General features: G+C 38.4%; 1 pseudogene; it reads right to left on the bottom strand.

Moving 5' to 3' along the window:
* Positions 1-23,005: 23,005 nt before the first annotated feature.
* On the bottom strand, positions 23,006-23,465 carry LOC124081026 (cytochrome c oxidase subunit 6B1-like; annotated as a pseudogene).

Here is a 23,465-nt window from a genome sequence, read left to right as displayed (position 1 = left end):
ACTCCCTCTCCAATTGGGCTCAGCTGAAGAGATTGACCCTCAGAAACCACTGGAAAGGCAGGAAATTCTTGAAAGGCACAGGTCAGGTATGGGCTGGCAAAATAGGAGAGATACTGCAGATTATTTCCAAGTGAGGCACAGTGTTTGCTATGAAAAGGAGTCTCCTCCAGGGTCCCAGATCTCACTGGCATTACAAAGTCACAAATACATTCCAGAGAAGTGCAAGTTCCAAATGGGAAGAGCCATGGAGAGAGGCCATGTTTTACACCATAGGGCTGGTGGTAGGTGAAAGGAATTGAGGTACCTGTGTATCAGATATTCACCCACCAATATCCATCAATATTCCTTCCGTTTCAGCAAGGGGATCTCAGTAAAAAGGCAATTTACCAACACATCTCAATTCCAATCTGTGGGAAAGACTGTTAATGTGACGTTATCCTGGAATTAGGAGTACAAGCTCAGAGCAATAATCTTGGGAGGCTAATCGTGCAGCTATGTGTCATGAAGCACAGGGTAAGGAACTTGCTGTTCTCCTTCCCATTGTCTCCTAACCTGGGTATTTATTTATAGGTGTGCCTTGTGTTAAATTGTACTGCATTGTCTCAAGATCCAACAAGATGAGTTGCAGGCACGGTGGCACAGACTGGTAATCCCAGTGACTCAGCAGACTGAAGCAGAGGGATCACAAATTCAAGGCCAGTCTGGAAAGTTAGTGAGACCCTGTCTCAAAATATAAAATAAAAAAGGCCAGAGCACCCTTGGGTTCAATCCCCAGTACCATTAAAAAAAAAAAAAAGTCTTGGCTATTCCTGTTCCTTGGAAAATCCATGCACCATGAATTTCTTAGATTTCACGTCAAAGGAGATTTAAAGTTGCTCATCAGGCGATTTGAGAGTGCCAATTTATCTGGGTTTACCTGAGTGGGTCTAGTATAAATATAAGGGCCCTTATAAGTGAAAAATGGAGGGAGAAGGAAGAGACCCAGACACAAAGAGAGAGACAGAGACAGAGAGAGAAGTCCAAGAAAGACACATTTAAAGGACAGTAAACTCAAAAAACTTATTCTACCAAATATTAAGACTTGCTATTTATCAGTGAAATTAAAAGTTTCTAAAAAAGTCTTACCATAAAGCATTAGTAACTAGTAAGTGGTACATGAATAGACAAACAGAATAAGAGAATAGAGTATTTACAAATATTCACTCTAAGTTAATAAAAGAACAAACATGAAAGACAAAAACCTATGAATATTTTTAGGTGACAAATAGGAGACTGAAGGGTTATGAAAAATAATATGCCTACATGACAGCTCCCCAGGAAAAATGAAGGGACAGTGTGACTCGGGAGGAGGGAGGGGAAATTAGCCAAACCTTAAACCTCTCCCAGAATATCCTTTCTGTTAGCAATGGGCCAACAGAAAGGAAAAAAGCAAACTTTCATCCCTTCCCAGATTCAACCCAGCATCTCCACCAAAAGCAAATATTTGCCCCTTCCCAACCCCAATGGGTCCTCAAGGAAGGAGGCAAATACTGAAGTTCTGGGCCCTGGACTTTACCCTTCCCCATTGCAGATGCGTCCTGGTGGGAGAAAACCAAATAGTGAAGCACTAGGTGACAGTGGGTCCCAGAGGAAGGAAGATAAGCAGTGAACACCAACTTGTAAGCTTTCCCAAATGACAAGGAGTTTCAAACGATTTACAACTGCCTTCCTCAGTTAAAATTTCAACCCGCACAACTAGGTCTCTCACTGTCCAAACTGCACATCCACATCTCCAATGATTAATTCACCTTCATTGTAAACTATAAGACCCAGACTCCTTCTGTAACCTTGGGGCCATTTCCTGTACCCAGAAAATGAGTCATCCTATGCCTGATGGATTGACTTTGTTGCAGAATAAAAGAAAGCTTGCTGATCCGAGGTTTGCTTCCCATCTCTGGCCTCTGTCATTTGGTCACATGTGCTGGCAGCTGGATTCCAGCTGCCAGCACACATGCACTTACAGAGACTATGTTCACATGTTTTAGATGAAGAAAACTAAACATAATACAAAAAAGTACTAACCACCACAGAACATTTTGATAACTGACAAACACAACTTCCTTTAAAGTTAAGAAAAGATACCATTTGTTAAATGTTATTAAATGGTTTATTAAAGATGCTATTACAAATGAAAGAAATAAATCACTGTGAGGAAAAAGACATTTGCAACATACAACAAACAAAGCACTAAGAACCAGGATATATAAAGAAATTCTATGATTTAGAAACAAAACAGACAACTTGACAGAAAAACAAGCAAAAGCTTGAACTGATCCTTTGCAAAAGACAACATCCAGAAATTCTAAATAATTAGGTAATTGTAAATGAAAACCACAATGAGACGCTATCACATACCCACAATGTCAGCCTAAATGTGACCATACATGGTATTAATAGATGGAGGTCCCTAGGAACGCTCAGAGATTGCTTATAGAATACAAATCAACCAACTTGAACTGCAGACCATAAAAAGATAGGAACTCCCTGATTCATTTTATGTTACCACCTGCTCTTGATATCAATAGCAACAGTATCTTGTGTTTATTTACAGATATGAAAATTCTAAATAAAATACAGCAGTAAAACAAATGTATAACATAGTTTATTCCAATAGCATTTATTTCAGAAACACAAAGGTGGTTCAATATCAGGAAATCTAAAATGCAATGTTCTATCTCAAAATCTAAAGATGAAAAAAATACAGCCCATGTGAATTTACTAATAGATGCTGAAATGGCCTCTCATTTGTCAGCATCCATTCATAGTTAAAACTCCAAGTAAAACAGAAGAAGAAATAAACCACTTAAATGTAATGAAAGGTACTTTCCTCTGTGGCCCATCCCTTCAGAGTCATACCAACATTTTCTGGAATGTGAATAGTCTGGTTGCTGAGAATGATCTTCATTCTCACAGCAGACGTGGCAAAGAAAGATATAATATATGTTGAAAAACCTAAAGACTCCACCAAAAAATTGTTAGAATTGAAACTCACAGTAAAGTCACAAGACACACAAAATTAATATAGAAAAATCAATACCATTTTTAAACACCAACAATACACTTGCAGAGAAAGAAATCAAAAAAGTGATCATATTTATAATAGTCACAAAAAATAATAAAATTTCTAGAAATAAATATAACTAAGAAAGTGAATGACCATACAATTCAAATTATAAGACAATGATAAAAGAAATTGAGTAAGACACAACAATAAATAAATAAAAATGCAAAGACATCCCAAGTTCATGGATTGGAAGAATTCACATGTTTAGACTACTCAAAGCAATTTACAGATGCAATGTAATTCCCATGAGAATACCAATGACATTCTGCACAGAAATTGAAAAAAAAAAAAGTCTGAAAACTCATGTGAAATTGTAAAAGACCCCAAGGAGCTAAAGTAATCTTGAGCAAAGAGAATGAAGCCAGAGACCTCACAATACCTGACCTCAAAGCATATTACAATGTTGAAGTAACCAGTGAAGCATGACATGGGCATAAAAGCTGACACATGGAGAACCCAGAAATCAACCCACTCATCTATAGCCAACTGATCTTTGGCAAAGGTGACAGAAACATGCATTGAAGAAAGAACAGTCTCTATAAACAGTACTGGGAAAACTGGATATCCATATGCAGAAGAATGAAACTGGATCCCTCTCCCTCACCTTATACCAAAACAAATAAACAAACAAACAACAACAACAAAAAAAAAAAAAACTCAAAATGGATCAAAGTCCTACATGGAAGACCAGAAACTATAAAACTACTAAAAGAAAACATAACAGAAATACCTTAAGATATTGATATAGGCAGAGATTTTTTTTTTTTTTGTGGTGGTTGGGGGAAGATCCCCAAGTAAGGCAACCAAAGCAGAAAATAGACAAATGGAATTATATTAAACTAAGAAACTTCTGCACAGCACAGGAAACAATCAACAGAGGGAAGAGAAAAACTGGAGAATGAGAGAAGATACGAGCAAACTATTACTAACATTCAGAATATACAAAGAACAACAAGAAAAAATCTTTTTAAAATTGAGCAAATTGGCCAGGCGCGGTGGTGCATGCCTGTAATCCCAGCGATTTGGGAGATTGAGATAGGAGAATCGCAAGTTCAAAGCCAGCCTCAGCAACTGTGAGGCACTAAGCAACTCAGTGAGACTCTGTCTCTAAATAAAATACAAAACAGGGCTGGGGATGTGTCTTAGTGGTTGAGTGGTTGAGTACCCCTGAGTTCAATCCCCAGAACCAAAAAAAAAAAAAAAAAAGGAAATTTCTGGGCATGGTAGCACACACCTGTAATCCCAGCATCTCAGGAGGCTGAGGCAGGAGGATTGCAAGTTCAAAGTCAGCCTCAACAACTTGGTAAGGTCCTAAGAAATTTAGTGAGATCCTTTCTCAAAATAAAAAGGGCTGAGGATGTGACTCAGTGGTTAAGTGCCCCTGATTCAATCCCAATACTCCATCCCCTAATAAAGAGCTAATGATCTCAATAGACATTTCTCAAAAGAAGGTACACATAAACAAGTACATAGTGTAATTACTTTTCTAAGAAATTCAAAGTCAGGCAAAATTTAAAAATATTGTCTTAAGTCAAGGTATAGGCTACCTTGGAAAGAAGTGAGGGTAGGAGTGACAGGGAGGGGGCATGAGAGGAGGCTTCTGAAGGTGATGGAAATTTCCATTTCTCAACTTGGATCGAGATCACACAGGTGTGGTATCTTTGACTTTTATTGAGAATTTAAGATTTTATGCATATTTTTATCTGTGTTGTAGCTTAACTACTTTTACAAGGTAGAAAGTTCTGGCTGAGACCCAAAGAAGTCTCGCTCACCCTTTCACATGGACAAGGATACTCTGGAAATGAAATGGACACCTTCTTCGGACCTATTATTAAGGGACTAGGATTTTTCTATTTAACTCTTTCATTGGTCTTAGGCTGAAGACTGACTTGTCAAGCCTTTCTGAAGATCATCCACTTTCTAAGAAAAGTCAGAAATCTTTATTTCCATGCAAAATATCCTACTATTTTTTGAGTGCCACAGCATAAGTTTAGAGCTCAAAATTATCTATCATCGAAAGCTCAGTGTTAACTGTTGGACAGACAGGGAAATGCGTTCTCTGGAAGGTTTCATGGCTTCTGGCCTTTCCCAGGTTCCTCAGTGAAGCAATAAAATGTCACTCCACTCAATTGCTCACTTGCTCTTTCTCTAATCAGGAATTTTTTTTTAACCTCTGCCTCTTTCTCTCTGCTAAAAAGCTAGAACTGAACACCATAGACTTCCATTTCTTTCTTTTACACTGGGGCAGAAAGAAAAAAAAAGCTTTTGGAAGGTGAGAAAACTATGAACACCATGAACAGAAAACCATGAATGGAAAACACCATCAATAGCTTGTTTTTTTCTCCATTGGGATTTCCCCATAACAACTTCTTATACCTGAAAGGAAACCCAAATAAACCTTCCGGCTTCACTCGGATTTAGTTGATTGGTTTTTCTTTCCTTTTCCTTTTCTTTTTTGGTACCAGGGATTGAACCTAGAGGCACTTACCCATTAAGCAACACCCCCAGCCCTTTTAATTTATTTATTATTTTAATTTTGACACAGGGTTTTGCCAGGTTGCTTAGGGCCTCACTAAGTTGCTGAGGCTGGCCTTCAAATTGTGATCCTCCTGCCTCAGTTGACTTTTAAAATGACTAATTTTGGAGATCACACAGTCGAATGATGTACGATGATTCTTTTCCTATTTGCTGTCGATGCTGCCTCAGATTGAATCTATCTAATAAGTTAAAACTGTTCTCTGGCAGAAATATAATCGCCTCTTGCTCTTCTCCCCTGTTCTGTAACTTAAGGATTAATTGCAAGGTAGCTAGCTATTCCTGGAAAAAGGGACTTGCTAATAGTATTTTTTTCTGGGTCTCTGAAAGACCCAGAGTATTCGGTGACCTTCAGATAGCAGTGCCATGTATGTCAGAAAAGCAGACCACCTAGAAATTTATGACCACCTCTGGCGTCCCACCCATCTCTCTGAGACTACAAGTATACCTCCTCCAAATCCCTATGTAAGCATTGTGCTTGAGTCCCCTGAGCAAGATGGCTCTTAAGGACCAGAGTCCCCATTTTCCAACTTGCTGACTTGTTGCCAATAAGGCCCTTCCCCGTCACTCTGTTTCTTGAGTTATTGGCTTCTTTGGAGAGCAGTGGAACCAGCCTTCTTTTTTAAATATTTTTTTTTAGTTGTAGATGAACTCGATAGCTTTATTTATTCATTTTTATGTGGTGCTGAAAATCAAACCTAGTTCCTTACCAATGCAAGGCAAGTGCTTTACCACTGAGCTACAGCCGCAGCCCTGGAACCAGCTTTTTGACATTACACTCTGAATTTGTTTTAGATTCCCTAGTGGAGCTCAGGATCCAATCTGCTCACCTTCTTTCTTAAACTGATTTTCCACTCTGCATTTACTCTTTCTAGAATCCCACGAGATCGAGGTCAAAACTTTGAGCTCTTCCCTCAGTCCGGTCTCCTACAATCCAAACTGGAGGTTGCATAGGGAAGGAAGAAATGAGCCAGCAATGAGAGGAATCAGAGGCAAGGGAAGTACTCACGCAAACCAGAAAGAGCAACCCGGCAATCAGAATCTTGTAGCCCTTGAATTGCTCCATGAAGGGATTCGCTCAGCCTATGCTCTTGAGTGCGAATGAGGCTTCAGTTGGAGAATAAAGAAGCACAGACTTAGACACTCCCATCATAAGGGAGTGAGTGTACTGTGGCAACTTTCCAATTTCCTTAAACACTGTCACCTGGCATTACCTACGTGTTCTGTCGAATACCAGGTATCTATTCTAGCACTTGTGTCTCTCCGAGGTTCTCACAATCCACACTGGTTTTCTGCCAGAATCCTAGAGTCTCACTTCGGACTTTTGGAACGAACACAGTTTCCAAGAAAAGGTTCCATTCCAGGGTATCAAAGACCACTCACCATGTCCCTGGGCTAAGCCCCATTTGTACATCTGAAAAATCGCTGCTTTCACAAGTACTTTAGACTCAGATATAGGTGATAATTCAATATGTACAAAAGCCATCAGGGAGAGAATTTACAGTTCGTTGTTTGCTTGAAAGTTTTCTTAGAATGTATTTTCTGTTTGTTGTAGTTGCTTTATTGATATATTGTTCCTACAATGGGAGGACTTTAGCAAGACAGATGCCCAACGTTGGGAGAGGGCATTTATCTGAGAGTCCATTTGGATCATTCCAGTGGACGATGAAGAGGTGACAAAATTAGGATGGAACTCAGCACGTGTCACTGCCCTGAAATACACATAAGCTATTGATAAGGTAGAAAAGAGAGTAGGAAAAATCAGATCTAAAGAAAGAGAATAAGAATTATCAACGTCGATGTTGATTGAGCTTTGAATTTGATTTGAGATCCTGGATCAGCTGGGATAAAAAGGGACAGTGCAAACCTACCAGAATTCCCATCCTGCATTCCTGCAGTATGAATGTCACATCATTTGGTCATGCCCATATGCTGCCTGCTTTACTTTTCCCTTTATATCTTTCTTTAAATTTACTCATCCTGAAAATGCAAAGATGGGCTGATTTGAGCTGAGGCTCTAGCTCAGTGGCAGAGCATCTGCCTAGCATGTGTGAGGCACTGGGTTTGATCCATAACACCACATAAAAATAAACAAATAAAATAAAGGGAGTCTGTCCATCTACAACTACAAAAAAAATTTTCAAGTGAAGGTTCCAGAATTATATTTGTGAAAATTTCGAACATACAGAGAAGCATAAGAAAATAACAATTAAATCTTACTGTCACCTCCACCCAGCTCCACCAAATCATAGCAGTTTGTCACCCACACCTCAAATTTGTGCAAAGAAATAAAATAGCTCCTCAGTTGCTTTCCCTCCAGCCTTTCCCAAGTGGCTATTATGATGTTTTAATCTCCAAGGATTTATACCATCCCTAAAATACACCTATAAAAATGTATATATGTAAGACTGTCATTGTCTGAGCCAACCTGTAAATGAGTGGTATCATGTTGTAGTTTTTCTTTGGCAGCTTCCTTTTCTTCCCAACGTGTTTTTGAGATTCATTCTTGTTGATATATGCAGCTCTGGTTTAATTCATTTAACATACAGAACCATTTCCCAGTATATGCATATTCCATATTTCTCCTTTCTCTTGTCCATCAGTATTTTGATTGTTTCCAATTTTTCAATTTTAGAAGCTAAGCTGCGACTCAGGTCCTTTTAACCCTCTGTTTGTGTGAGCATGTGAGGACTTCTATGGGAAATGCACTCCCTGCAGCTGAAGGACAGGTTGGTTTCCCAATCAAACTGTCACAAACTGATGTCACAAACATTTTGTAAAATGTAATCAAATAAAATTTATGAAACAAAAAGAAATGAAAAAAAGGACATAAAAATGGGTGCCCTAATTTTATGTGTTATTAGAATCAAGCAACATAAAACTTAAGAGTATTTTCCTGTTCTTGGGGCTGGCCTGTCTGAACATATCCTACAACTTCAGAACATATCTTACACAAAGTGACAACTCCAAATTGTGCTTTTTGACAAAATAATCCTACCTAGACTTATGCATTTTACGGTGAGAGTTAGTTGTTTTACCAGGAGGAGAGCATCCTTCTATGACACATCTACCAGAAGAACTGCCCTCTGAGCAATATCTGTGTTCACACAATTACTAAGAAAAATACTTTGAGGGGTGGGGATGTAGCTCAGTGGTACAGCATCAAACTTTGAAAAGTTTATGTATTCTACGAGTCAGGTGTATGCTAAAAAAAGTTAGTCAGGTGTAACTAACTTTGAATATGTTAAGCTTATGGCATCTGTCCTGCGCAAGCTATGTCATTAACATTGACCAAATATGTTTGTATCTTTCCACAATGTCAGAATTTATTGGATAATGATAAATTCACAAGCTATACCTCTTTCATCTGTGGAGTTTACTGAATACTGTGGGTCTCCTGTAGTCATAAACTGGGCAAAAACAAATTCTTTTATTCCAATCTTGGTTTTTAATAATGATAACACATCATACTTTACAGAAAAAAATATGTTTCAGAATGTCTATTTATCTATCAACTATACATACTTATTTAGATAGGAGGTTCAGGAGGCTGAACAACAGAGAGCAGATATGAATGAAAAGAAATGAATGCAAAGAATCACTCTTGACCATCAGATAAGTTTAGGAGCCAGACACAGTGGCACACACCTGTAATCCCAGGGGCTCAGGAACCTGAGGCAGGAGGATTTCAAATTCAAAGCCAGCGTCAGCAAAAGTGAGGTGTTAAGCAACTCAGTGAGACCATGTTTCTAAATAAAATACAAAGTAGGGCTGGGGATGTGGCTCAGTGGTTGAGCGTCCCAGAGTTCAATCCCCTGTGCTCCTTCCCGCCCCCACCACCAAAAAAAAAAAATTACAAACGAGTCTAAGAACTTATTCAGGGTGCAGAGCTATCAATGTGCAGGAACTTGTCCATTCTAGGCCACGGTCCAGACAGAGGGCATTGTCAGAGTGTCAGCTTGAGATGTCAGCTTGGAGTGGGCTGTGAGAGTTGAGCAAGAGAAACTCTGCTAAAGTCTGAGGGCAGAGATCTAGAGGTTGGTCACTATGGAGATTTTTCTGGGCAAAGCTTATGGGGAGTAACTAGGTGATGGGGTCAGGGTGCCACCGTGAGAGCTTAATCTCAATGTTCTTTCTTTTATGGGCCTTGAGTGAGAGGGTTGCTTCATTCAGTGATCTGGTGGGTTTTCCCAAAACGAGTCTGATAGGCCCATGCATCCTCGTACTTCTGATTAGTTTGATAAGTCCATAGGAGCTCATGTTTATTATCGTGATTGACTTATCCGTTTGTGCCTTATGGTTGTGCCAAACAGATGGGGCTATTTACTATACAAACAGGGTGTAGGGTCATTCTCAATCTGCACTTCACTCAAAATGGAGAAGGTCAAGGCAAACTCAGGTTCAAGCACAGCCTGAAAACTGCATATCATGGGCAGGGCACAGCCTGCTCTCCAAAGTGTCATTAAAAAGTGACAACCTTATTTATTACAAATTTACAATGTTTCCAAGCAAACAACTTTAATATAGCCTTTCCCTAATGTCTCAGCAGTTACTCATGTTTGTTTTGCTTGTTTTTTTTTTATTTCAGTCTTCATAGTCCAAATTGAGAGAACCACAAAGCACTAATGTTTTTCTGTGAAATATTGAAGTCTGCTTCTGTTGTTGGCATTTTGTTTCCATACTCTTTTCATTTCAAATAATCACTTTAGATTTTAAATTAAAATAATTTACATTTTCAGTTTATTTATTTAAATTATTTTATTTCAAATAATTATTTTCTGTTTCAAATTAAAATAAGTTAAAATTAATAATTTAGTTAGTTCATGCATTAAAATTACTTATTTAAATCCAAATAATTTAAAACCTAATATTTAAATTTTAAATCCCAGATGATTTGAAGACTTTTTTAAAAAACCAATAAATAAACAAATAAATACCCCATGGGCATCGCTAAGACATTAGAGGAAGGCTACACTGAAGATGTTTGTATAAATAAATCCCACTGACCTTTTGATAACTTCCTTCCTCCGTGAGCCTGCACATCTCCATGAATATACACTGTAAGCTCTTCATGTCCATTGGTGTCATAAAATGACTTTCACTAGATGAGGAATTGTGATTTAAATTTTAATATGAACTTTGGTTCTTATTTCTTGAGAACAACTCCATCATCATTCTTTTATCATTAATTGAGTGTTTCAGAAAAATCTGTTTTTTCTTCCTTTTAAGTTTTGATTATGGAAATCTTCAAACATGCAAACATAGAGGCACTGGTATAACAAACCTGTTGTACCCACCACTGAACTTCAACAATCACCAATACGTGGCCAATCTTCTTTCATTTCTACCCCCTTCTACAATGTGACCCCCAGTTATTCTGTAGTAAATCCCAGACATCATATACATATAGGTTTTTTTAAATATGTTTTTGGTTGTAGATGTACGCAATACCTTTATTTTGTTTATTTATTTTTATGTGGTGCTGAGGATCAAACCCAGTGCCTCACATGTGCTAGGCCAATGTCTACCACTGAGCCACAACTCCAGCCCTTCATATAGTTTTATCTTTAAATACTTTGATATATAGCCTTTAAAAAAGTAATTCTTGATTGATAAACATTTACACTTGAATTACAAATGTCAGTAGAAAAGTAAATTTTAAATACTTTTCTATTGTACAAAGATTTGATAACATTGACTGTAGCAGTTACTACAAAACATTAAGCTGGTTTTGGTCACAACCAGTGTATATCTGCTCAAAAAGACTGCAAGTTCACAAAACTTTCTGCATGTGGGTCCCTGACAGCATTTTAAGGAGTAGTTGGTAATGACTAGTGAATACATGGCAAGGTCACAGGTTTACTTTTTGATACTCTTAAAGTTTTTTTCTTTTTTCTTTTGGTACTAGAGATTGAACCCAAGAGCTTAACCACTGAACAATATCCCCAGCCCTTTTTTTATATTTTGGTTTAGAGACAGGGTCTTCCTGAGTTGCTTAGAGCCTTGCTAAGTTGCTGAAGCTGGCTTTGAACCTGAGATCCTCCTGCCTCAGACTCCCAGGCCACTGTGATTACAGGTATGCCCACTGCGCCCACCTAAAGTTTTCTTTAAATGGCAAATGAGTAAGTAACTTGCAGCATATAACCTGTAGAGAAACATCGGTACACAGATCTTGCAAATAAGCAAATGGAAAGGAAAGGAGCCAATGGAGAGTGGGTGGCGGGTAATTGGGGAAATGCATTGAGAAAGAAGGATTCTTGGCACTAACTCTCATTAAAGGGACCTCAGGGTTCACCAAAGTCAAGGTCAAGTGAAGAATTATAGCTATTGGTGCCTCCATATATTTTGGAAGAGAGGTTTTTTAGTAATGCAGTGCACCAAGGTAAATTCTGACTGACCACTGACCCCAATACCCACATTAACATGGGTTTGACTTGTAGATGAGCCCCCTCCCCAATAAAATGGCCATCATGACAGTTTTGGAGAGGAACAATTAGGGACAAAAACTCTACCACCAGAGATGAAGAAGGAGTTGAACACCTGCTTGGTAAAAAAAAAAGTTCAGTTCTCAAGATAAACATCAAACAGTAATAAATTTAGAAGTGGCATTGTGTCCTTTGCTTAAAAAGAGTGCAAGTTCAGTGGTGAGTACACAGAGACAACCCACTGTCTCTAGAGTGCTTGCTGCTTGAGCCTCACTTTTCTTGCACTTGTAAAAAAGTTCTCTTGCATAGCTTTGGGTGTCTGAAGTTCCATCTTCTTTTGTGGGAACACAAGAACCCAGGTTTGGAGCTTCAGCTGCCCACTCTCCCGGACAACGCCAGGGCTTCACATTTCAGGAAATGGTTGGCCTGCACTGCAGTGTACCAAGACCTTAGTACAAACCAGAGCCGTCAAAAAGGGCATGGGAATCAAAAGTCAACATACCGTTTAAAAACATAAGAGATGCAAGGAGATAAAGTTAGTCACATGAACTCTTTCTCACTAGTTTAAACATTTCATGAGAATTAGTATCTTGATATAAAAAATAATAACAGAGAAAGAGAGAGAGAGAGGGCTTTCTCATATAATAATCATTTTGCTTTTCTATATGAACTTAAGTTTCCACAATGTGCCTTTACCCCAGATCCTATTAAAGAATCAAGAGATCAGGTTTTAGGATTGGGGGCTGCCTCCCCTCATTAAAAGGGTGGTGGAGTGGAAGCACATCTGGGGTAGTGGTGGTTGCATCTGTCTCTTAAGAAAGTCAGTTGTTGGCAAAAACTCTCAAACAACTATATGAAGTAAAATGTGCATCAGAGGTTGGGCATGGTGGTGCATAATCCCAGTGGCTCAAACAAAAAAAAAATCAATTTAGCAAGCCTCTAAGCAATTTAGCAAATCCCTGTCTTAAAAAAAAAAAATGTAGGGGGCTAGGGATGTAGCACAGTAGTTAAGCTCTCCTGGGTTCAATCCCTGGTACCCAAACCAAACAAACTATATAAGGTAAAATTTTCAACATAAAATGCCAACATTTTGGCTGGGTTCTATGGCACAGGTCTTAGTCCCAGCGGCTCTGAAGGCTGAGGCAGGAGGACAGAGTCAAAGCCAACCTCAGCAACTTTAGCAAGGAACTAAGCAACTCAGTGAGACCTTGTATTTTAAAAAAATACAAAAAAGGGCTGGGGATGTGGCTCAGTGGTTAAGCACCCCTGGGTTCAATCCCCAGTGCCAAAAAAAGCCAACATTCTTCCATCTGAGTAACCACCTGCAAATAAATATTTGAGACAAGGAAAAGAGAAATAAAAAGGGAGAAAGAAAGAGAGGAAACTAAAGTAGAACACTTTCTACTTTAGCTTTCAAATAGTTTTTCTCTGAAAGCATTTCAAGCTGCACAGCTCAGTCTATACAAATAGATGTGTATTTACAAGAGAATGCTTCACACACTGGGATGGCTGAAACATTCAGTAATTTGAAGATACAATTTATATTTGAAGTTTTTAAAGAGTAGATATCAAAATATATCAAACAAGAAACAGATGAAAATGTCTAAATTTTTGTGTTTCAGCTCTAAAAAAAAAAAACCTAACATTATAATCATGGATCAATATGTTCAAAAAAATTAGTATTCTAGGAAAGAAGCCCACTAAATACTGGCCCACATGTTAAGTTTGTGATATATCTAAAAGAATGTGTTAGGCAAGAATTGGAAGCATTCTTCAATAGAGATGTTCAAAATCATTATTTTTGGTGGGGGGAACCGGGGTTTGAACTCAGGGATTCTCAACCACTGATCCACATCCCCAGCCCTATTTTGTATTTTATTTAGAGACAGGGTCTCACTGAGTTGCTTAGTGCCTCACGGAGGCTGAACCTGGCTTTGAACTTGCGATCCTCCCGTCTCAGCCTCCCATGCTGCTGGGATTATAGGCGTGCACCAATACTCCAAATTTCCTAAACTGAAGATACACCTTCCAAAATTACAGCTTCTTGGAGCTGGGGCTGAGGATCAGTGGCAGAGCACTTGCCCTGCACATGTGAGGCACTGGGTTCAATCCTCAGAACCACATAAAAATAAGTAAATAAAAATATTGTGTTCATCTACAACTAAAATATTTTTTTAAAAAAAATTACAGCTTCTTCAACGGAAAACCAGAATCCTTAAATACTTTTTAGAACAAAGATTTGAGCTTCTTTTTGTGCAGTTTTGAGAATTGAACCCAGAAGCGCTCTACCACTGAGTTATATCCCTGCCTGTTTTTACTAATTTATTTTGAGACAGGGTGTCACTATGTTGCCCAAATGGGACTTGAACTCATGATTCTCCTGCCTCAGCCCCTGAGTTGCTGCAACTCCAGCTGTGTGCCACTGTGCCTGGCTTAGATTTAAGCTTCTTGTTGAAGAATTTGGAAGAACATTTAGCTATACTTGTAATTGGTTTTGACAAGTAGCCTAACTAGTTAAAAGAAAATGTCCAGTTAATTTTTTTTAATCCCTTTTTAATTCTTTTCTATTACTTACCCTGGCAAATGTCCTCCTGTCTACCTCTAATTGGAAACTGGAGTGGGTATTGCTTTAAATGGGATAGATTCTATTGTGTATATACGCCACATTTTTTTTATCCATTCATCCACTGAAGGGCATCTAGGTTGGCTCCACAGTTTAGCTATTGTGAATTGTGCTGCTATAAACATTGATGTGGCTGTGTGCCTGTAGTATGCTGTTTTTAAGTCTTTGGGGTATAGACCGAGGAATGGGATAACTGAGTCAAATGGTGGTTCCATTCCCAAATTTCCAAGGAATCTCCATACTTGCACCAATTTGTAGTCCCACCAGCGATATATGAGTGTACCTTTTTCCCCACCTCCTCACCAACACTTATTTTTGTTTGTCTTCATAATAGCTGCCATTCTGACTGGAGTGAGATGATATCTTAGAGTAGTTTTGCTTTGCATTTCTCTAATTGCTAGAGATGATGAACATTTTTTCATATATTTATTGATTGATTGTATATCCTCTTCTGAGAAGTGTCTGTTCAGGTCCTTGGCCCATTTGTTGATTGGGTTATTTGTTTTTTCGGTGCTTAGCTTTTTGAGTTCTTTATATACCCTAGAAATCAGTGCTCTATCTGATGTGTGAGGGGTAAAAATTTGCTCCAAGGATGTAGGCTCTTCTGTTCATCTCCCAGATTGTTTCTTTTGCTGAGAAGAAACTTTTTAGTTTGATTCCATCCCATTTATTGATTCTTGGTTTTAATTCTTGCGCTACAGGAGTCTTATTAAGGAAATGTGGCATAAATACACAATGGAATTTAACTCAGCAATAAAAGAGAACAAAATCATGACATTTACAGGTAAATGGATGGCGTTGGAGAAGATAATGCTAAGTGAAGTTAGTCAATCCCAAAAAAGCAAATACTGAATGTTTTCTCTGATATAAGGAGGCTGACACATAGTAGGATAAGGAGGGGGAGCATGGGAGGAATAGATGAATTCTAGATAGGGCAGAGAGATGGGAGGGAAGGAGAGGGGGCAGGGGATTAGTAAGGATGGTGGAATGTGATAGACATCATTATCCAAAGTACATGTATGAAGACATGAGTTGGTGTCAACATATTTTATATACAACCAAAGATATGAAAAACTGTGCTCTATATGTGTAATAAGAATTATAATGCATTCCACTGTCATTTATTTTTTTAAAAAAAGACGAAAAGAAAAAAAATGGAATAGATTTATGTGCATATGACCTCATGTGTTGTTAACCTGAATCGCACAATGAAAACTCTCCTTTAAAAATGTCAGAGTCGGGCTGGGGTTGTGGCTCAGTGGTGGAGCACTTGCCTAGCATGTGCAAGGCCTGGGTTCAATCCTCAGCACCACATAAAAATAAATAAAATAAAGATGATATTGTGTACAACTAAAAAATAAATATTTTTTAAATGTCAGAGTTAATTACCAGAAGTTATTTTGAAAACAGGTAACAACAACATCATTTGTCATCTTTTTAAAAAATATTTTAGGGGCTGGGGATGTAGCTCAAGCGGTAACGCGCTCACCTGGCATGCGCAGAGAGCTAGTTTCAATCCTCGGCACCGCATAAAAATAAACTAAAGATGTGTGCACCGAAAACTGAAAAATGAATATTAAAATTTTCTCTCTCTCTCTCTTCTCTGTCTCTCTCTCTTAAAAAAAATTAAAAATATTTTTAATTGTAGATGAACACAATACCTTTATTTTACTTGTTTTTTGTTGTTGTTGTTTTGTTTTGTTTTTTAATGTAGTGCTGGGGATGGAACCCTGTCCCTCACACGTGCTAGGCAGGCAGGTTTGCCAATGAACCAAAACCCCAGCCTATATAAATTGTATTCTATACATAATAGTTTAGGTGGTAAAGATCTAGTTACTTAATTTTTGCAATACTTTTTCTTTTGAAGGTCTTAGTTTTCAAGCCTTTTAATGAAAAAGAAAGGCATAAGAATAAAAATTAAAAGAGCTAAAATTGAGTTTAAAGACTCCATATTTACTTCTCTGCTGCTAGGCAAACACTCTACCACTGAGTTACATCCCCAGCCCTTGTACACACAAAATGATTTTTAATATATCATGCACAAACGAAATGTATGAATGTTCAGAGTAACATTATTTATTTATTTTTACATGGTGCTAAGTATTGAACTCAGTACCTCGCCTGGGCTAAGCAAGGGCTCTACCACTAAGCAACAAAGACAGCCCCCTTAATGGGTTTTGAGGGTACATTATCTCATATGTTTTAAAAACAAACAATTCCTATGTCACATTCACTGCTACAGAATACTAGAAAAGAGAATTATTTCCCAATTCATTTTATGAAACTAGCAAAAAGCTGGCCACCAACTCCTAGCCAAGTTAAACAACACAGAAAAAAATAAAATGTCAATCTCATTTAAAAATCTTAATATAGGAGCTGGGTTGTGGCTTAGTGGCAGAGTGCCTGCCTAGCAGGTGTGAGACACTGGGTTCAATTCTCAGCACCACATGTAAATAAATAAACAAAATAAAGGTCCATTGACAACTAAAAATATATTTTTAAAAAATCTTAATATAATAATAATAAATAAAATATAAGCAAATATGCCTAGCATGTGTGAGGCACTGGGTTCAATTCTCAACACCACATAAAAATAAATTTAAAAATAAGGGCACTGTGTCCATCTACAACTAAAAAAAAATTTTAATAAAAAAATATATAAACAAATAAAATTCAATTTAAAGGATCACAATTATCCTGTAGTCAATTTGAATTTTTTAGAGGAGACCATAATTAGTGAAATATTAGGAAATCTATTGATCTAGCTTATTGGATAAATAGGAGTAAGGGTTATTCAAGTAGATGCAAAAGCAATATTTTGTGAAATTAAACCTTTTTTAAAAAATTAAAGCTCATGGGGCTGGGGATGTGGCTCAAGCGGTAGCGCGCTCACCTGGCATGCGCAGGGTGCTGGGTTCGATCCTCAGCACCACATAAAAATAAAAATGTTTAAAAAAATTTAAAAAATTAAATTAAATTAAATTAAAGGTCATACTTTATTCATATTTCCATAAATTTGTCTAATTTTTTTATTTTGCAGAATACATGTTTTATTTTATTTTATTGATTCTTGTTAAAATATGCTTGTTAAAAATGAAACGAAAACTTTTAAAATATTTTTTAGTTGTTAATAGACCTTTATTTTTATTTATTTGTATGTGGTGCTGAGAACTGAATCCAGTGACTCACGCATGCTAGGCAAGCGTGCTACCACTGAGCCACAACCCCAGCGCAAAATGAAAAAGGAAACTTCCTCCTGTTTTCCATAATGGAAATGCTAATTTACATTCCTACCAATAGTACACAGGGTTCCCCTTTCTTTACACCCTCATCAATGCTTAGCTCTTGTCTTTTCTGTAACCTCCTAAGCAGGTCTCAGGTGATATCTCATTGTGATTTTGATATGCATTTTCTTGATGATTAGTGATGTTAATTTGAGAGATGGTCATTTCTGAGATCTTCTGGTGCCATCCCAAAAGTCTGAATTAGAGATTTGTTTTAAAATATGTTTGTTAAAATGCTTCTAGAGTTTGACTATTTTAGATTCCATATATAAGGGAAACCATACAGTCCTTGTCTAAAGGATTTCACTTAGCATAAAGCCTTCCCGGTCCACCCAGGTTGGAAATGGCAGCATTTCCTACTTTAAAAGTAAATAAATGTGGGCTGGGGTTGTGGCTCAGTTTTAGAGCACTTGCCTTGCATGTGTGAGGCACTGGGTTCAATCCTCAGCACCACATAAAGATAAATAAATAAAATAAAGGTATTGTGTGCATCTACAACTGAAAATATTAAATAAACAAATAAATGTTATTGGATATCCCCTGACTTTATGAAATACATGTAAGTAGTAAAATGGTTAATTTTACATTGACATAACCATCATCTCACCTCATTACCCTTTTATGCTATTCTTTTGTTTTGGTGTGGTGCAGTGAAAATACTCATTTCACAGAATACTGCAAATCTAATGCCATTTAATTAACTGCAATCCTCAGGCTGAACATTGATCTCTAGACATGAACATCTTACATACAGGCTACTTTGTATTCTCTGACTTTTTTTTTTTAAAGATCTTTTTTTTTATTATTATTTTTTAGTTTTCAGCGGACACAACATCTTTGTTTGTATGTGGTGCTGAGGATTGAACCCGGGGTGCACGCATGCCAGGCGAGCGCGCTACCGCTTGAGCCACATCCCCAGCCCATATTCTCTGACTTCTAACTTCCCATTTCCTTCCCTCTTCCTGCCTCACTGATAAGCATTGTTACATTCTCCATCAATGTAAATTTGACTTTTACTTTTTAGATTCTACATATGAATGAGTTCAGGAAGCATTTTACTTTCAGTGTCTGGCTTGTTTCACTAGCATAATGCCCTCCAGATTCATCCATGTTGTGGCAAATGGCAAGATCTCCCTTTTAAAGACCAAATAATAATCTACATATACAATACATTTTTAATCCACTCATCTGTCAATGGATGTTTATGTTGATTCTATGCCTTGACTATTATGAGTAATATTGCCATGAACATAGCAATGTAACAGTGGTTCATTTATAGACCTTGCTGCTCTGCCACTGTGACTTATTTTTAAAAGGACATGTTTCTTTTCTCCCTAATTTCTCCCTCCCTAATCCCAGGGGAAACAGGATTACCTTTCTTCTCCATCCTAGGTAGAATTATCCATCCTTGAGCACACATCCACCACAGGAATGAAGTAATTCAGACTTTGGGGATGGCACCAGAAGATCTCAGAAATGACTGTCTCCCAAATTAACAAGTGAATTGCAGCTCCAACAGAGAACATGTGGAATGTGGCCTTTGAATCACCTCTTTAAAAATCCCCAGTTCGCTCTAATAGGGAGAATCACAATCTCTGGGACAGGAGTCCCCTGTGATTCTCCTTTTCTAGCAAAGCAGTAAAGCTTCTTTTTCCCTTTTCTCAAAACTGTGTTCTTATTATTAGATTGGCATCAGGACTAGAAGTGAGCTTTTAGTAACAGCAAGGCAGATATTGCTTCAATATATTCATTTTGTTTCCTTCTGTTATATACCCAGTAGTGGGATTGCTGGATCACAGGGGGGTTCTATTTTTAGTTTTTCAAGGAAACTTCCTCCTGTTTTCCATAATGGCAGTGCTAATTTACATTCCTACCAACAGTACATAAGGGTTCCCCTTTCTTCACACCCTCATCAACACTTAGCTCTTGTCTTTTCTGTAACAGCAAGTTATAGGTGATATTTCATTGTGGTTTTGATATGCATTTTCTTGATGTTTAGTGATGTTGAGTTCATGTGCCTGTTGACCATCTGTATGTCCACTTTGGAAAAATAATGTCTGTTCAGATCTTTTGCCCACTCATTGATTGGATTCCTTGGGTTTTGTGAGCTATTGAGTTGTATGAGAGCCTGAGATACTTGGGACCTTAATTCTTTAACTGGTACATGGTTTCCAAATATTTTCTGCAATTCTATATATCTCCCTTTCATTTTGTTGCTTGTCTCCTTTGCTGTGCAAAAATTTTTTTTCATTTTAGGTAGTCCAACTTGTTTATTTTTTACTTTGTTGCTTTTGTTTTTTGGTGTTTTATCTAAAAATCATTGCCAAGACCAAAGTTGAGGAGATTTCCCCCTGCGTTTTCTTCTAGTAGTATTAGTTTCTGTTCTTCCATATAAAATCATTCTTGTCTCCTTGTTTATTCTCACATCCTACATTCAATCCTTAATCAAGCAATTCTGATGGTTTTACCTTCAAAATATACTCATAATCCAACTCCTTGTCATTACCTGCACTGTTACTCCCCTGGTCTAAGCCACCTCAATCAATCTCTCTTTCTCTCTCTCTCTCTCTCTCTCTCTCTCTCTCTCTCTCTCTCTCTCTCTCTCTCTCTCTCTCCAGTACTGGGGATAGATCCTAGGGGCATTTTACTCCTCAGCTACCTCCCCAGTTCTTTTTCTTTTTGAGACAGGGTCTCACTAATTTGCCAGACTGGCCTCAAACTTGCAATCCTCCTGCCTCAGTCTCCTGAGTCACTTAGATGACATGTGTGCACACTACCTCCAGCTGCCACCACAGTCTCTTACCTAATTCTTCATCTTGCTGCCACTTCTGCATACTCTTTCCTCAACAGTACAGCCAGAATGGTACTTTTAAAAGTGAGATCATAAAAATAAAAGTGAAAAATAGAAGTGAGAGTGGCTGGGGTATAGCTCAGTGGTTGAGCACCTCCCTTGCACGTGTGAGGCACTGGGTTCGATCCTCAGCACCACATTAAACAAATAAATAAAGATATTTTTTTAAATTATTTCCTTTAAAAAAATAGAAGTGAGAGTGTGCCATTCCTCTGTCCAAACTTTCCAGTGACTCACTGTTTCATTCAACATGCATTCTCCATGGGAACAATGTCACCTTCCAGGGGATGAAAATTGTTGCTGGGGAGAAGGAGGCTGTGAAAAAAAAAAATCTCAGATATGACAATGGTCTGTGGTCCCCCAAAAGGCCACAACATATAAACAAATATTTATCTGTGGTATTAAATTTTTATGGGAAAGACTGCAATTAGGAAAATAAAGTTGTCTACAAAGGATTCTAAGGGGCATAATAATGAAAAAAAAAAGTGGAAACTTTTTAAAGCTCAGAATAAAAACCAAATTTCTACACAACTCTACAGAACCTGGTTGCATTAACCACCCTGAGCTCATCTCCTGATCCAACTCCCATCCTTCAGCTTCATTACACTGGCCTCTTTGCAGTCCCTCAAGTCCATCAGGCAGACTGTGCATGTGAGCGCACACACACACACGCATGTGCATGCACACATGTATGCACAAACACTTGGTCTTTGTCTTTACTGTTCTTTCTGTCTTGAATATTCACTCCCAGATTTTGTCTCTGCTGAACCCCTCATTTTCTTCCATTCTTTTTCTTGACTCATCTCCAGGGACCTCCCAGGGGTCACTTTATATACCACACAACAGCATAACCTCCCTGTCTCCACAATTTGGAACCTATTCATCCAGATCCACCTTGTGTGTGTGTGTGTGTGTGTGTGTGTGTACGTGTATGCATGCACCAGGGACTGAACCCAGGGCTTTGTGCATCCTAAGCATGCTCTCTACCACCAAGTTGTACCCCCAGATCCACCCACATCTACTTCTACTTTTTCCCCCATAGCACTTATGATCTTCAAGCATACAATTTTTTCATGTCTAATGCTTCTTCTCTGTCTTCATCCATTAGAATATATGATCCACAAGGGTAGAGATTTTTGTTCTAACAGTCTTTAAGACAGTTCCTGACTCAGAGTTGCTCTCAGTAATGATTGCACAAATTCTTTCCAGCCCCAGGGAAATAACTTGGGTCCTACAAGGAACTATAAATTCAGTTGAGTTTGAATCTGTAACTGGAAAAATTAGAGTAAGTTCTGGTATTCAATAGCACAGAGGGGTGACTGTAGTTCACAATCCCTTACTATAATTTTTTTTTCTTTTCTTTTTTGTTTTCTTCTATCCAGTATATAACCCACTTCAGTGCCAACAACTTAAGACCACAGAAGCCATGCAGTGGTTCAGGGCCTGTTAGGGAGCACTTTTCATTCATATAATCAAAATATCCAACAAGAACAACTCAGAGGTAGAGAAGTTTAATTGGAGTTCACAGTTTCAGAGATCTCATTGCTCTGGGCCCAAGGTGAGGCAGCACCTCATGGGGGAAGGGCCCAGTGAAGAAAAGCTGCTTAGCTCATTGTGGGGTCAGGAAGCAGTCAAAGACAGAGACAGAGAGACAGAGACAGAGAAGGGGAAAGGGCCACAGCGAAGATGCACCCTTTGGGGGCAGGCCCTCAGTAACCCACCTCCTCCATCCATCCCCACCTGCCTATAGTTTCCATAGTCAGTCCAATCAAGCTAAGATGGTCTTATTAGGTTACAGCTCTCATAATCTAATCATTTCACCTCTGAACATTCCTGTACTAACAGGAAATCATAACATTCTGCCCCTGGCCCCCAAAAGCTCATGTCTATCTCACAATGCAAAATGCATTTAGTTTATGTCCAAGATTCCCATAATTTTAACAGTTATGGCATGGCCCAAGTCCAAAGTCTCCTTTGAGCCAAAGGCAAACTCTTGGCTGTAAGCCCTTGTAAAAATCAAAAACAAAAAGGGGGCTGGGGTTGTGGCTCAGCAGTAGAGCGCTCACCTACCACATGCAAGGACCTGGGTTCAATCCTCAGCACCACATTAAAATAAAGGTATTGTGTCCAACTAAACTAAAAAATAAATATCTTTTATTTTATTTATTTATTTATTTTACTTTTCCAGTGAATTTTTATTAGTTAAGTCATGATTCAGGGTCCCAGGGTAGGAAGAACCAAGCACCCAGGTCCCCCTTTACCACCCTGGGAGAAGGACAGAAGACAGGAGAGGCAGGGTAGAACCAGTTCAGATCTTCCCGGGAAATATGCCTTCTGCCCGGCGGTCATCCCAAGTTGAGACCCAGGATATGGGGCAGAGGGACTTGTACACACGCCAGTACCACTCACATACAGAAACATCGCCCCCTTTTGCGGTCATTGCCTTCTAGAAGCGGTGGAAGTCCACGTAGTTCTGCCAGCAGTTCCTGGTCTGGTTCTGGTTGGGGAAGCGGCTGTCAAAAGGGGCAGTCTTATAGTTCTTGATTTTGGTTTTGATGTCTTCAGCCATGATGCTGACTCCTAAAGACGCCCCTGCAGCAGCTCGCAGCTCATTGTGACCCTTAGCAAAAACGCCAATGTCAGA

This window comes from Marmota monax, unplaced genomic scaffold (genome assembly GCF_021218885.2).
Source record: "Marmota monax isolate L192 unplaced genomic scaffold, Marmota_monax_Labrador192_F-V1.1 WCK01_AAM20220418_F8-fsc00341, whole genome shotgun sequence".
Lineage (NCBI taxonomy): Eukaryota > Metazoa > Chordata > Mammalia > Rodentia > Sciuridae > Marmota > Marmota monax.
Note: the sequence above shows the minus strand (reverse complement) of the source record. Positions and strands in the feature narration are given on the sequence as shown.